Source organism: Labeo rohita, chromosome 9 (assembly GCF_022985175.1).
Source record: "Labeo rohita strain BAU-BD-2019 chromosome 9, IGBB_LRoh.1.0, whole genome shotgun sequence".
NCBI classification, from domain to species: Eukaryota; Metazoa; Chordata; class Actinopteri; order Cypriniformes; family Cyprinidae; genus Labeo; species Labeo rohita.
In genome coordinates, this window is record NC_066877.1 from 30,222,514 (window position 1) to 30,238,456 (window position 15,943).

A 15,943-nucleotide genomic window follows, 5' to 3' on the forward strand; every position below is an offset into this window, starting at 1 on the left:
GTCTGACCCTAAACTTTTGAACAGTAGTGTATATTGTTAGAAAACCTTTCCATTGTAAATAAATGCTGTTCTTTTTAACCTTTTATTGATCAAAGAATTCTGAAGAAAGTATCACAGGTTCCACAAAAATATTAAACAGCACAACTGTTTTCAACATTGATAATAAATCAGCATATTGGAATTATTTCTGAAGGATCATGTGACACTTAAAATTCAGTTTTGCATCACGGGAATAAATTGTATTTTAAAGTATATTAAAATAAAAAACATTATTTTATATTGTAATAACATTTTGCAATATTACTGTTTTTTTTCAGTATTTTTGATCAAATAAATGTTGCCTTAATGAGCATAAGAATTGTCTTTAAAAACCATTAAAAATCTCTCTCTCTATACACACACACACACACACACACACACACACACACGTATATACACACATATACACTGGTTTGCGCCCAGCCCTAGTTTTGGTATTAAACTGTCACACAACCGTTCATATAATAGATCTCATGTCAAGAAAACGCATCATAGCGAAAAGGGGCCGGTAATAAAAGACATCAGAGGGAAGTTATTATGTTTGTGAAAGGTGGTATATTTACAGTCTCCATACACCTGCCTTTCTTCTTTATCCTGAACCGCCTAATTGAACTATGTTGTCTGTCTCCTTTGGTGGGATATGCTTTCTATTTTTAGACCTCCATTTCAGGGTGGCAGTGATGTCATCTATTTTGAAACCTCTATTAAGTTTTCTTTCCTTAGCTCTCAGGGCTGTATTTATGATAACAAAGAGGGGCAGTCACTCTTTTGACAGCCTTTCTTTACGCCACGGATGATGGGGGGGGGACCAGTTTTCACTATAAGCTACAGTCTGAGGCCTTTGAAGATTCCAGTCTGCTTTGTAAAACACTATCTCATGCCAACAAGTCCACTTGCCAGGAAGAACTCAACCTTGATGCTTATGCAATGACATCAGTGAGATAAAATTTTCAAAACATGCCCTAGTTAGTGGCACTTGAAAGATGCCACCCGCCGTTTCTGTTCGTCTGCTTGATTAAAAAAAAGGTCTTGTGTTAGATGGTATTTCAAGTTGACTGAAATATGACAGCTGTTTTCATCATTGATAATAATAAATGTTCTTAGGCAGCAAATCAGCATATTAGAATGATTTCTGAAGGATCATGTGACACTGAGGACTGGAGTAATGATGCTAAAAAATTCAGCTTTGCATCACAGGAATAAATTACATTTTACAAAATATTTAAATAGAAAATAGTGATTTTAAATTTTAATAATATTTCACAATATTACTGCTTTTACTGCATTTTTAATCAAATAAATGCAGCTTTGATTGTTAAGAGAAATAATAATAATATTACGTGTCCATGTTACATGTGTATGTCTGTATAATGTAGTGCAATATCTTTATTTGTGAAGAATAACTGAAGTTTACTTAAAGCTTGCCCCAGTTGTATGTGGAAGCAGATAGGAGGTGTTTAGACAGTGATTGTTAAGTGTAAATTACCTCTAAAATGTGTGACATCTGGGTTTGGGGGAATTTCTCCATTTATGGTGCTTATTTCTCTCACAGAGTCCTCTCAGTTTAGATTTGCTCTTAGGATCAGGATCGGTAGAGAGAACCACTTTAGCTCTGGCCTGATGTTTTATTCGTCTTTGTGTTTCAGGAAGAAGTGGAGACTCACAGCGGGACGATCTTGTTCAAGGCTGTAAGAGATTGGAGCAACATCCACTGCTTTATAATAGCAGGTAAGTGAATCTGCAGTGAACACAGAGGTTTTTCACATGCCGTGGAAAGAGAAAGAGCTGGAAGACTGATGGTAGGATGCGGCAAATTAAAACTGTTGCTTTGTGCCTGTTGCTGATGTGTCGGGTTTCTCCAAGGACTTTAGCAGAACTGTAGGCACTTGTGCTAAGCGTTATATCGAATTATGACCATTGGGGTGATTTTAATGCAGTGTGTTTTTCTCTGTTGTCATGATCGCTTTTTGTCTTGTGACTCACAAGTGTGAGACTGATAAGGCGGATGTTTTAGTGTCTGCTGACCTCGGGAGCAAAAATGTGTTGGTAAATTTCCATGAATTTGCTCATAATGTAGTTTTGATGAACATAGTTCATGAATTGTTGACATTGGCTCAGTTGTTTGAGGAAGTACTTTTGTGGTATTTTTAGATAATATTTTGTAATGTTTTTGAAAGAAGTCTTTTTTGCTCACCAATGCTGTATTCATTTGTTCAAAAATATAGTAAAAACAGTAATACTGTGAAATATTATTTCAATTTAAAATCAACATATTCTGTTTGAATGTACTGTCAAATGTAATTTATTCCTGTGATGCAAAGCTGAATTTTCAGCATTGTTACTTTAGTCTTCAGTGTTACATGATCCTTCAGAAATCATTCTAATATGTGACCCTGGACCACAAAACCAGTCTTAAGTCGCTGGGGTATATTTGTAGCAATAGCCAAAAATACATTGTATGGGTCAAAATTATAGATTTTTTTTTTTTTTTTTTTTAATGCCAAAAAGCATTAGGAAATTAAGTAAAGATCATGTTCCATGGAGATATTTAGTAAAATTCCTACTGTAAATATATCAAAACTTAATTTTTGATTACCAATAAGCATTGCTAAGAACTTCATTTGGAAACTTTAAAGGTGATTTTCTCAATATTTAGATTTTTGCAAATATTGTCCTATCATAACAAACCACACGTCAATTGATGATGTATAAATGTCAATTTTGAAAAATTGACCCTTATGACTGGTTTTGTGGTCCAGGATCACACATATGTTGATTTGCTGCTCAAGAAACATTTCTTATTGTTATATATGTTGAAAATATTACCGTTTTTACTGCTTTTTAATCGAATAATCAGCTTTTTTAATGCATAAAAAATCATTAAACATGTATTTTAAATATTTAATGCATTAAAGCAGAATTTTTTTGTCAGTTTTGATACATTGAATGCATCTTTTTTAAAAAAATCTTAACAACCCTAAACTTTTGAGTGTTAGTATTTATGCTATAAATATTTTTTTTTTTTTGTAGTGTTCAGTCTGTGTATGATAAAATTATGCCTAGACTGTTTTGACTTTGTTTTGCTGGTTTTTACTTATTTCTTTTTTTTCCCTAATTGGTTGAAACAATGATTTCTCATTTTGGGACAGGACATATTCTGTTAAGCCATTTAAGGAGCAAAATTGCCTTTTTTTTTTTTTTTAACACATCCCCAAGTCACAGTCAGTTCTCTGATTTAAATTGGAAGAGCAATGGAAAATTACATTTATTACTCCTGTCTTGGTAATATGACTCATCTTTTTAAGAATTTAGGAGTTGCATTAATTTATTTAACAAAAGAGATATGAAAATAGCCTTTGTGATAGGTTTCCATGACTTGCCAGAAGAGACATACGGCAGCCTCGGAGATGAAATTACATTGGCCTGGATTCATTACTTCTCACTTTTTAACTCTGATGACTTGCATCAAGTTCTGTTATTGACGCCAGTTACCATTCAAACCGTATACACTTTAAGGCTGGATAATGACACTGATTCACTATTTATTTCAGTTTGATAAAATGCCTTGTTTTGATTGTTCATGCACTTTTACCCCTTATATTTGCATCTTTAGCTGTTACAGGTTACTGCACTACACTGATATAATGATTAGGGCTGCTTCTTAATAGTCGACTAACCGTTAGTTGACGAGAAGAGGATTGGTCAACTAAAATTTGATTAGTTGCTTGGTTGCAGTAAAAAAAAATTCCACAGGAAGTGGCGAAATCACGCAGTCTGTGACGGACAGATAGTTAACGGTGGGTCTGTGTGGTAATATAGTACATTGGGCAGGACATCCAAAGGCTCACCTGTCATTCATTGACCTCAAATATGGCTTTTCATCTTAAAGATGTATGTAGAAGTAACTTTGCATTGCAGCTCAATCTAATGTTAACCTAGATAAATGCGCTATTGAAGTGCCTGTGCAGAGTGTGGAAGCTCAGTAGCGCACTCACTGCATGACTTAAAATACTCTGTCATTTTTGGTCATACAGATAAAAGTAAAACATGTAATATATTTGTTTGTGTGCACTGACAATAACAACAAAACATTGCGCTTTTGTAAAATAATGAAAGCAAACAGGATGCTCTTTCTGCCGTCTCAGTCTCTGTGAACTTAAGTGGGAAACTTTGAAATTCTGTGTATACTTGCTTTACTGACATGAAAAATATATCTATATAGAGAGTTAAATGTCTACTTTTACGTAAACCAGTTCAAATGGAAAACAAATATTCTTGACAAGAAAAATCTTTAGTTGAGGGCAGCCCTAATAATGATTAGGGTTATCACGCTTGCTCGATTCAGTCGAGTGCTTGAATTAAAAAAAAAAAAAAAACCTAGACGGCAGTTTGCTATGTCGAGAAACCGGCAAAATACCGAAAGTGGCACATTCCACGAACAAGAATCCATGAAACGCATTATTAGACCAGTTTCCAAGGCTGCATGCTATATTAAACCCATTTAAAAATCATAAGCGTAATACTATAGTGAATTCACAAATGCTATGATTCAATTAAATAAATACATGCAATGCTGATTTAATATATGCGCTTGAATTATTTACATGAGTGTAGATGCGTCTCCGTTCACAGTAAATGCTGCTCCACACAAACAGTCATCGTTTACATGTGCGGAGCGTCTCAAACTCCATCTGTGCATGTTGTTGTAGGTTAACGTTTATTATAATGTTTATCTGGGAACGCAACATGTGCCACTTTATCAGATTCATAAGGTAAATCATTTATAAACCTACACAAGCACAGAAGAATACATTAATATCTTAATCAATATGCTTACTGTTCATTGCGATTTCAAAATAAAAGCTCAAACCCTCGCTCTGAGTTTACACATTTTGATGTCCACATATTCAAAAAATGACAGTGGCTGTAGCATTTCTGTTATAAAGAAATGGCCAAATATTAAAGTTTAAGCGGACATTTGAATTAAATGTTGTTTAGTTAATATTAAACAAGATTTAGATTCCGCTGTAAAGTGTAAAAACAATCGTCAAGTCGTTGCCGCCCTATGTAGGCATTTGCTATAATGTATAATGCACATTAGTTCTATTGTTATAGTACGTTATGTATTTTAAAATTTTGTTCAATAAAACCATATGATTACTCATTAATTGACTCACTGCTACAATCGTCAGAGTAATAAACCGATTACTCGATTACTAAAATAATCGTTAGTGACAGCCCTACATGCTACCAATATTTATCAAGTATTTTCATATGTGCTAAAAGGTTTGGATTAACAGATCAATCTTTGGATGTTAAGAATCAATACCGGATTACTCAAAGAAATAACTCGTAATACACTTTCATTAGCTGCACACTTGAAAGCGGTTGAGCATTTACTGTGTCCTCTCGGGTCTTACGTCATTTCTGTGCTATTTTAAGGCGATTAATAGAGCAGGGTCTTTTCGTTCCTTCTGTCAAAGTCAAACCCAAAGCTGATTTCATTATGATCCACTCTTCACCTCATCAAGAAGCCTGTCAGATTTGAGGGAGTTCGGCATGTTCATTCAGGCTGATGGGAATGGCTTTTCCAAGCCTGCATTGTTCGAGAGCTGTCTCTGCGCTTGTTGCGGCAGCTTAACAAAACCTTGGGGCTTTGCTCGTCCCTGGTGAAAAGCGCCTCTTGTTTTTAGAAGTAAGCCTTCGAAAGACATGGGTGCCTGGGGTCTGGAGCATTCTGTGATTCTGGGCCCTTCGAGGTTTCTTTCATTTGCTTTGAGGAATTAACTGTCTTACAAAACGACAGCCTTAAGACTGCGGCGGGGACTCGTGGGAGCAGCGGGGTGGAGAGAGCAGATGAGCACCTGCTCGCTGCCGCTCTGCAGGTGATGCCAGAGAGATGCTTTGCAGGGAAGAGACTGCAGATGAGCTGAGATCTCTAATCAAGGGCATTCACTCTCCAGCGCTAAATAAGATTAATGAAAGCGTCTAATCTCTCTCTTCTTCTGTCTCATTCTCACCGTCCCACACAGAGGTGGGTGGTGTAACTAAAATCGTGTAGATCATGGTAAGAGTAATTTTATATCACAGCAGCAGTGTTTATCACAATATCAGTATTGTTTATATGGAAATTCCTCCAAAAAAGGTTTATTTATTGAATAATCTTGTAGCAATGCACGTGAAACAAGGTCTTATTTTATTAGGTTCTAATTGTAGATTGCACAATATATTGGTACCAAATTGAGTATTAGCCAATGTGTATATACATTCTTTTTGGTCTGTTTTGTTCAAATACAATTATCAGTGTATATAGAGCAATATACGTTCACTGCTATTGAATATTTGATTGCAAATTAAATGTATTTATTTATTACAGTTTTTAACGCATATTTTTACATTTTCAATTACTTTTGGCATCACCTAGCACTTGCTTGAAGTTAAAATGTCATCATCTAGCACTATGTAATGTTTAAATATTTAGTTAATATTCTAAAACACTAATAACAAAATGAATAATGTACTTGCAAAATAAATGTCCAACTTTCGTTCTGTATATTCTAACTATATTGTTTTATTTTATTTTATTGTAATGTTTTTATTATTTTATTTTAAGATTTTATTTTATCTTATTTTGTTTTTTGCTTTTTCTCACATTTTTATTCTGTTTTGTGTAGTTTTTTTTATTTTTTATTTTATTTAAAATATTTGTAATTGTTTATTTTATTTTTATTTTATTTTAATTTATTTTATTTCAGTCTAATTGCAAAATGAATGTCCAACTTTCATTCTTTACATTCTACCTTTTATTTTTCATTTTATTTTATTTTATTTGTTTTTTATTTTATCTTGTTTTTTTTTTGTTTTTTTTACTTTGTGTAGTTTATTTTTATTTTATTTTATTTTATTTTGAATTTATTTTATTTATTATATATTTATTTTATTTTATTTTAATCTAATTGCAAAATGAATGTCCAGCTTTCTTTGTATATTCTAACATTTTGTTTTTTGTTTTTAGTTTTGTCTTATCTGTTTTTTATTCAATTTCAAGGTTTTTATTTATTTAATTTTGTCTTATTTTGTTTTTAGTGTTTATTTTGTTTTGTGTAGTTTTGTTTTATTTATTTATTATTTTTTATTTATTATATATTTATTTTAATTATTGTATTTTAATCTGATTGCAAAATGAATGTCCAACCTTCATTCTGTACATTCTAACTTTTTGTTTTTTGTTTAGTTCTGTCTTTTTTTTTATTTTGTTTCAATGTTTTTAATTTTGTCTTTTGTTTAGTTTAGTTTTTTTGTGTGTGTAGTTTTGTTGTATTTTATTTATTTTTTTTAATTCATTTTATTAATTATTTATTTATTTTAATTATTTTATTTAAATGTAATTGCAAAATGAATGTCCAGCTTTCATTCTGTACAACTTTTTTGTTTTTGTCTTATTTGTTTTTTTATTTTATTTTAATGTTTTAATTTAATTTTATTTTGTCTTGTTTTTATTTTTTATTTTTACATTACTTTGTTTTTTGTAGTGTATTTATTTATTTTATTTATTATACATTTATTTTAATTATTTTATTCTAATCTAATTTCAAAATGAAAGTCCAACTATTCTATTTTTATTTTATTTTATTTTATTTGTGATTTTGTGCTACATGCTGTTTTGTTTGTTTTGGACTTGGACTAACTAGTTCAAACTCTAAATTGGTGGATGAGCCACATTAGTACCCACCTCAACTCATCAGTATATGCCTAACAAAAGTTTTCTGTCGTCTTTACTTGTTTAGGTTACATCCTGCTCTTTATTTACTGTTTACCTTATTTACAGATCTGTAGTAACCCTTCAAAATAACAACTGTCCCATGCTGACTTATAAAAGTCTATCATAAGTCAAAGAAACACGGACATTATTCTCCACGGGACATGGGTTAGATCTTGCCCAATCCTGTTCCACATCCAATAAAGCAAACATTTTTTTTTTTCTGAGTTTTGTACAACTTATTCAGCTGTGCTGTTACTGCATATTGATCAGAGATGAATATAGTCACTCCCTGTAGACCTTATTATAAATCCGCTCCCTGCTTTCCAAAATTCTCATCTGAGAGCTTTTGCAGGAAGTTCTGCCCAGACTCCCAATGATCCGATACCTGGATCCGAGCCACAACAGCCAGACCACTATAGAAAGGAACAACGTGGTTCAGGGTTTCATATCCCACCCGTTTTCTTCAGAAAGGAAGTCTGAATCATGTTTTAATGTGATTCATCTCTGTCCCGCTTGAGTTGAGTTAAGGTTTAATGCTTTATTGAGGAATTTTCTGAAATGCCTATGGAGAAAATGAATGGGAAAAAGCATGCACTCACTGTTGGTCTCTTATTGATGCCTGTGTAGTCACCCACAGATCGTCTCCGTGCCTAGCAGTCGCTGACATCAATATTGTTTCTGCCGTCCCGTTCGCCACCCTCCCGCTCCTCCTCGCTATTGATGGATGACCCTGCTGATAAAGAGATGCAGGACCGCAGTGCAGCGTCATGAGTTTTGCCGTTACAAATGCAGATCTGGGACTTGTGCAGCAGCTAACCAAATCGAAGAGAGATAAATCTCCTTGTGCCGGTGTCCTTTGTTATGTAGAACAGCAATACATCTTTTCACAGCGATATTAAAATCTCTCTTTTATTTCATATGTGGCTAGTGAGGCATTAAATTCTATAATGGTCCAGTACTTTATATATGTCAGAACTGGCAATGTCGAATAAAGCATTCATCGATCATTTTCATGGGGGGAACGGCTTCTTGCTGTGCGATACAGGTCGAGACTAGAAGGGGGTTGCAGGTCTTTCCAGTTTGAGGTCTGCATGGGCTCGTCTCAATCTGAGCGAGACTTTTTAAATCGTTTTTTGTGTTTCACTCTGTGCACAGGCTTGAAATAAGAGTAGCAGTGTTCCTTTTAACACAGTCGTGCTAAAGTATTTCTCAACTGCAGACATCAGAATGTTTTTTTTTTTTTTTTTTTTTTAAACAATCTTTCATTTTCTTTCAGAGTGATTGGCATTTTCTGTTAAAAGGAAACAGCAATTGAAAATTTAAGTTAAGCATTTTAACACAGTCATGTTAAAATAATTCAGGACTGCAAGCATAATCCTTTTTTATACACAATCTGTTTTTTTTTTTTTCAGAGTGATTGACATTTTCTGTTAAAAGAAAACAACAAAAATAGAAACTTTAAGCATTTTAGAAGTATATAAATGAATACATACATGCATACATTGTTTGTTTGTTTGTTTGTTTGTTTGTTTCTAATTAATATTCTGGATATTACTTTCTATCTATGTTTCTGTGTTTATATATTAGTAAGTAAATAAATTTAATATAAATATAATTATGTGTGGGTAAGGAAATATATTTTTTAACTAATATTCTGAATATCACTATTTTTTATATACAGTACATTTTTAATTATTTCATCTTTTATTTATTTATTATATTATATTATTTTAATAAATCTAATCCAAAAGTACCAGTTTGTTTAATAGTTGTCACTATTTTCAGCTATTTTGAATAGTAAAATGAGCAAAACTATGAAGTAACACAAAAGTATTGTAAATATGTAGTGAGAAAACAGAAATAAATATAATATAAATAATAAATAATTTACTTATAATAAATAATTGTATATAATATAATATATGTAATATAAATTATATATAATATAATAATTAATTATATTATATATTAGAAAATATTGAAATGTATTTATTTATTTACTTATTTATTTATTACTAAATAAATTCTGGATATCATAAATAAATAATACATATAATTATATATTACTTAGGAAAGAATTATTTATTTATTTACTTATATACTAGCTAATATTCTGGATATCACTGTTTTATATATACACAATACATTTTAATTATTTAATCTTTTAATCATTAATATTGTTATTTTAATAAAAAATAGTATACTAAAATAAGTATGTTATAAATATAGTAGAAAATATATAAACATATTAGAACATTTATTTACTACTTTAATTTATCACTAAAATTCTGGATATCACTATAATTTAATAAATTACATATTAGTAATGAATTTATTTATTTATTTATTTACTAACTCATATTTTGGATATCACTATATATTTTATATTACGATACATTTTAATTATTTAATCCTTTATTCATTAATATTTTTAAAAAATATTAAATAATTTTATCCCAAAAGTACCAGTTTGATTTAATAGAAGTACCAGTGAAATGTTACTATTTCCCACTATTTTGAGTAATAGTTAAGTGGTCAAAACAATGAAATAACACAAAATGAATGTATCGGAAATATGGAGTGAACAAAAATAAATATAATATAAATATAATTATATATTAATTAGAAAATACGTATTTATTTATTTACTTACTAAATGTCTAACTAACATGCTGGATATTACTATATTTTATATATAAAATACATTTTAATTATTTCATCTTTTATTCTTTAATATTTCTATTTTAATAAATAAATATAACTTTCATAAATATTTTTATTTAAGAAGTACCAGTTTGATTTCACTATTTTGAATAACATTAAAATGATGAAAACTATGAAATAAGACAAATGTAGGTAAATAAATATAATATAAATATATCTATATATTAGTTAGGAAATATTTATTTAATTATTATTATTATTTACTTATTATTTATTAATTTTCGTATTTTATTCATTAATATTTTTGTTTTAATAAATAATACAGACTTTCTAAATGATTTATTCCAAAAAGTACCAGTTTGATTAATAGAAACCAGTGATATTTTCCTATTTTCTACTATTCTGAAAGCGGTCAAAACTATAAAATAGCACAAACGTAAATATGTAATGAACAAAAATGTCTAAATAAATAAATAAAGCTGTTATTTTGAACTATATTGAATAAACTGTCTTCAAAACTGTATTTGATAGACAAATATACAGCATAACAGTAGTGGGTGAGCAGTACGGCGCCAGAGCCGAGTGATCAGAGAAAGCTTTAAACTTGAGTCTGTTCTTTTCGAACTATTTTCACTGGCGTAGATGGATATACAAACTGGGTGGCCGATACTCGTCTGAAGCATAAGTTACTGTATATTTAATCGGCCGGACTGAAGCCATGCTGACATTGTGCTGCAAAAATGAGTGGTGTGATAATGATGGAATTAAATTATGTCTTTTTCCTTTAGCATCATTTATTTTCATTATGGGTGTGACATATGGGAGGTCTCCCGGTTCAGTCGGAGTCCTGTGGGAGTGGGGACGCGGAGTGTGAGTTCATTATTGAATTTGCTGTCAATATAAATAAGTGCAGTGAAATCTAAGGGCAGCTGCCGCCCTATCGTCTCCCATAACACAAATCAGAGCTGAAGCCCCGGAGGTTTGGATCTGTCCTGATAATGCTCCACCTCTGCAGACTTGTCGATAGTGCCAATTATGTAGATGTGTGTGATTTTTGTCATGTGGCCCGGGTAGTGTAAGGAAAACTCAATACATGTCCTCTTTCTTTTAATCAAAAGTTTGCCAGATACTCCTCTATTTGTTATTTAAGTCCTTTGACAGAGCTTCAGTGCAGCTCTTGATGTATTTCGTATCAAAAAAGAAGTGTGGATTTTGGGAAAGAGGCATGTTGAAGCAGTTTGTGTAATAACATTTTTTCTATTTGGCTGAGAAGTCGCACGCTGTCAATGATATTGCAGATCTTTACCCGGCGACTCTGGGCTTCTACAGAGCACGTCTTATCTGGAATATTCAGTGCAGATGTGTTTGACGACATGAACGCTATCGTTTTCTGAGGCAGCGGTGAATGTTGGTCGTATCTGATCCGGTTGTGTCGGAGGAGCTGAATCTGTGCTCCAGCAGACTGGCTGATTTGGATCCAGAGATCTGTTTTCCATGCACACTGAATTTATGTGGAAAAATCTGAATATCACAAAAACAATATGCCAGTAAATCAGAAAAATCGCCACTTCTGGAGAAACTGGCAGGACGTGCAATGGAAGTGGAAGTTGTATGCACTAGGGAAGCCACTCTGGCTTTTTTATTAAATGTAATAAATGACTTGCGGTTTAGAATTATGCAGTCACATGGCTTTATGATGAATTTTTGGGATGTGTTCAGTAAATGTGTTTTTATCATAGTTCATGCACATCTGTTCTTACAGAACACTGTTTTTATGCACCTCAGTTAATCATGTGAATGTAATATTTTTTTTTTACGTAATACTTTTATTCAGCTATCATGCATTAAATTGATAAGAAGTGAATATATAGGTTTGTATTTTTATTTATCAAAGAATCATAGTCACCAAATCAGCATATTAGAATGATTTCTGAAGCATCGTGTGACACTGAAGACTGGAGTAATGATGCTGAAAATTTTGCTTTGGCATTGCAGGAATAAATTACATTTTAAAATATATTCAAATAAAAAAGTTATTTTAAGTGGTAATAATATTTAACAATAGTAGTGTTTTTGCTGTATTTTGTATGTGCTGCTTTAATATGAAAAGTATGGAAGCCCGTTTCCACCACTGAAAACATTTTTTTAAAAAAAGGTTATTGTGACTTTTTATCTTGCAGTTCTGACTACTTTTTTCTCAGAATACATTATATAAACACAATTCTGACTTAACAATCTGTTGTGAGTTAATAAGTCAATTCTGACTTCATTTCTTAGAACGGAGTTGAAATTTTGCAATTGAGTTGTTTTTTTTTCACAATTCAGAGTTTTTTCTTACAAAAGTTTGTATCTCGCATTTTGACTTCATTTCTCAGAACTGTTTGAATTTTGCAATTCAGTTTTTTCTCGTAATTATGAGTTCATTCCTCAGTTTAAATTTCACAATTCTGAGTTTATATCTCACAGTTTTGACTTCATTTCTCAGAGCTGTTTGAATTTCACAATTCAGTTTTTTTCCCGCAATTCTAACTTAATTTCTCAGAATTGAGTTTAAATTTCACAATTCTGAGTTTTTCTCGCAATTCTGAGTTTTCCTCACAATTCTTACCTTAATTGAGTTTATATCTTGCAATTTTGACTTCATTTCTGTTTAAATTTTGCAATTCTGAGTTTTTCTCACAAAATGTAGCTTTTTTTCTTGGGATTCTGACTTCATTTGCCAGAATTGAGTTTAAATTTTGCACTTGAGTTTTTTCTTGCAATTCTGAGTTTTTCTCCCAATTCTTAGAGTTGAATTCTGAGGCAATTCTGGGCAATTCTGAGAGTTTTTTTTATGAATTGTAACATCATTTCTTTCTTTTGAAATTCTGAGTTTTTCTGGCAATTCTATTTTTTTTTTTTTTTTTTTTTTTTTCCAATTCTGACTTCTGAAAATCTATGTTTTTCTCTCAATTCTGAATTTTTTCCTCTCAATTCTGAGTTTATATCTGGCAATATTGATTTTATTTCTCAGAATTGTGAGTTCATATCTTGCAATTCTGACTTTATAACAGTTCTAAGAAAAAAGTCAGAATTGTGAGATGTAAACTCGCAACTGCAAGGAGAAAAAAAAGTCAGAATTGTGAGATACCTTTTTTTTCTTCATTCAGTGGTGGAAACGGGCTTCCATAGAAAAGAGATAGTAGTGTATATTTTGTTTCTTTCTTTCTTTTTTTTTTTTTGTCTCTGCTCATTTTAAGGTCAAGATGAAACTTGTCATTATGTAGTACAATTTAAGTTGTGACATTTAATGGCAAAGACCTAACCTTTGAAGAGCACTTTCCCTTTAGGAGTATATTTTATACCACACACAAAAAGTCCCTCTTCTGTTATTACGAGAACATTTTATCTTTTGTTATGATGCTTTACGTAATGTAGCATTCAAACTATGTTTCCTGCCTTTAGTGTGTAGTAGTTTTCTTATTTTAAACGATATAGCATGCATTTAAAATATCAGTCATTTATTGGTTTTCAGTCGGCTTCTCAGCATTTGCCAGAATTGGTATTTGTTTACCTTTTTTGTTTCTTCCTTCTCTTATAATTAGAGGTTTTCCGTTTAAGATTCCAGTTTGAGAAATGCAAGAACTCGCTATCATTGCTAAAAGCAGCTGTCGTTGTGGTTATATTGCCTTTTTTTTATTAGTAAAGAAGCTCAGGTGCAACGTGCTGGTTTGGCTAGTGCATAACCGCTGGTTACACATCTGTGCACTAAATGAAATCAGCACGTTTCTGATGCTTTATAGGGTTATGGGGCACATATGTGTGTGCTGGTATGGGACTGTTATGACCCAGAGCTGTTTAGACTGCCCTCTGACCCATAATGCCGTCAGCCTGTGAATCAGCCTTTTCCTGGCTGGTGGGCAGACCGTACGTGGCATTAAACATCAAAGCCGCAGGTCCGCAGAAGTCATTTCCACTAAGCTGAGAAAAGATCCCAGCCGTGTCTCATGAGGGCCTGAAGACGGATGCTGGGGTTCGGTTCTGCATTATGTAAATGAAAACGCTTCCTCTACCAAATCGACTTTGATTCGAACCATATTTCAGCTTGTGAAAATATGAATAATTTAGCTGTCAAGGTGACCTTTTTTTTTCCTTTCTCAAAATGATTTAAAGTAAGACATACAACTGACAAAAATGTTTGGCAAAACATCAATTTCAGGCCCTGTTTGTGCAGTTATAACTTTATCTTTTATGCTTCCGGACTTTCTAACAGCCCAAAAGTGTGATTTGTCCAAAACTTCAAATTCAGTTTCATTTATCGCTGCCATTTTCTGTCTGTTTGTCAGGTGGGATCAAAGAAAATGACTTTCTTTTTTCTGGTCCTTTTTTTGGTTCTAAAGGTCATTTTTGCCCTCAACATGGCAGTAATTGCCTGTGGCCACCTTTTCCCTAAAGGCCACAGATATATTGGCAACTTTTTTTTTGATGATGACTTAAATTGAGGTGATTTGGCACAATTGTATGTGACGAGGATGAGCAAAAATGAGGCATCCAAGAGAGAGGCACTGAGGGTGAGCAATAAAGAAACAATTTCATTAAGAGATAAAATAACTCCTGTCAGAACCTACAAGAAAAAAATAAACTGTTTTATGTTGCTTTTAAAGGTTTCTGCAGCTTCAGGATTCAGCACGACATCATTACTTATGATTTCCTTTGGGTGCTGAGTTTGTCTGTGTTGTAGCATCTTTAAACTTTATATTTTATTTAATAATAATAATAATAATGATAATATTTAATATATAGATAATTTAACAATAACAACAGCAACAGTAATACAATTATGATATTTTTATTTTTTTTGTTGTCTTAATTTGTTTTCATTTTATTTTGGTTAATTTTATTATTATTATTATTATTATTATTAATCTATTTTAATTTTAATAAATTAATTAATTTAATGTTTAATAAATTGAAACAAATATCTAAACACAACATTAAAACCGAACTTGCTTGAAGAGTAAATAACTATTTTGAAAGCTTAAATATATTATTATTATTAATAATAATAATAATAATAATAATAATAATAATAATAATAATAATAATAATAATAATAATAAAAATAAATAAATATCATCATCATCAAAATAAAATTGTTTTATTTTAATTTGTTTTGATTATTATTATTATTATTATTATTATTATGGTTATTATCAAATTTTAAGACAAAATATTAATAATAATAGTAATAATCATCATCGTCATCTAAATAAAATGAATGTTTTTTGTTTTATTTTATTTTTAATTTGTTTTTGATTTTAATACTACTACTACTGCTGCTATTGTTGTTGTTACTATAATTGTTATTGTTATTATTAATGTTTGTGTATTATTATTATTTATAATAATAATTATTATTAGGGTTGTTGTTGTTATTATTATTATTATCAAATAAAAAAATAAAATAAAACATTAAAATGTGACTGATGTGGAGGGATT

General features: G+C 31.2%; 1 protein-coding gene across 4 annotated transcripts in view; it reads left to right on the forward strand.

Annotated features, from left to right (window-relative positions):
* Positions 1-15,943, forward strand: part of adarb1b (adenosine deaminase RNA specific B1b) — a 202,830-nt gene that overhangs the window by 64,904 nt on the left and 121,983 nt on the right. For all 4 annotated transcript variants that reach the window (XM_051119039.1, XM_051119038.1, XM_051119042.1 and 1 more), the window contains one exon: positions 1,686-1,767. The gene's annotated coding sequence lies outside the window, so the exon portion shown is untranslated. The remainder of the gene's footprint in view (positions 1-1,685; positions 1,768-15,943) is intronic.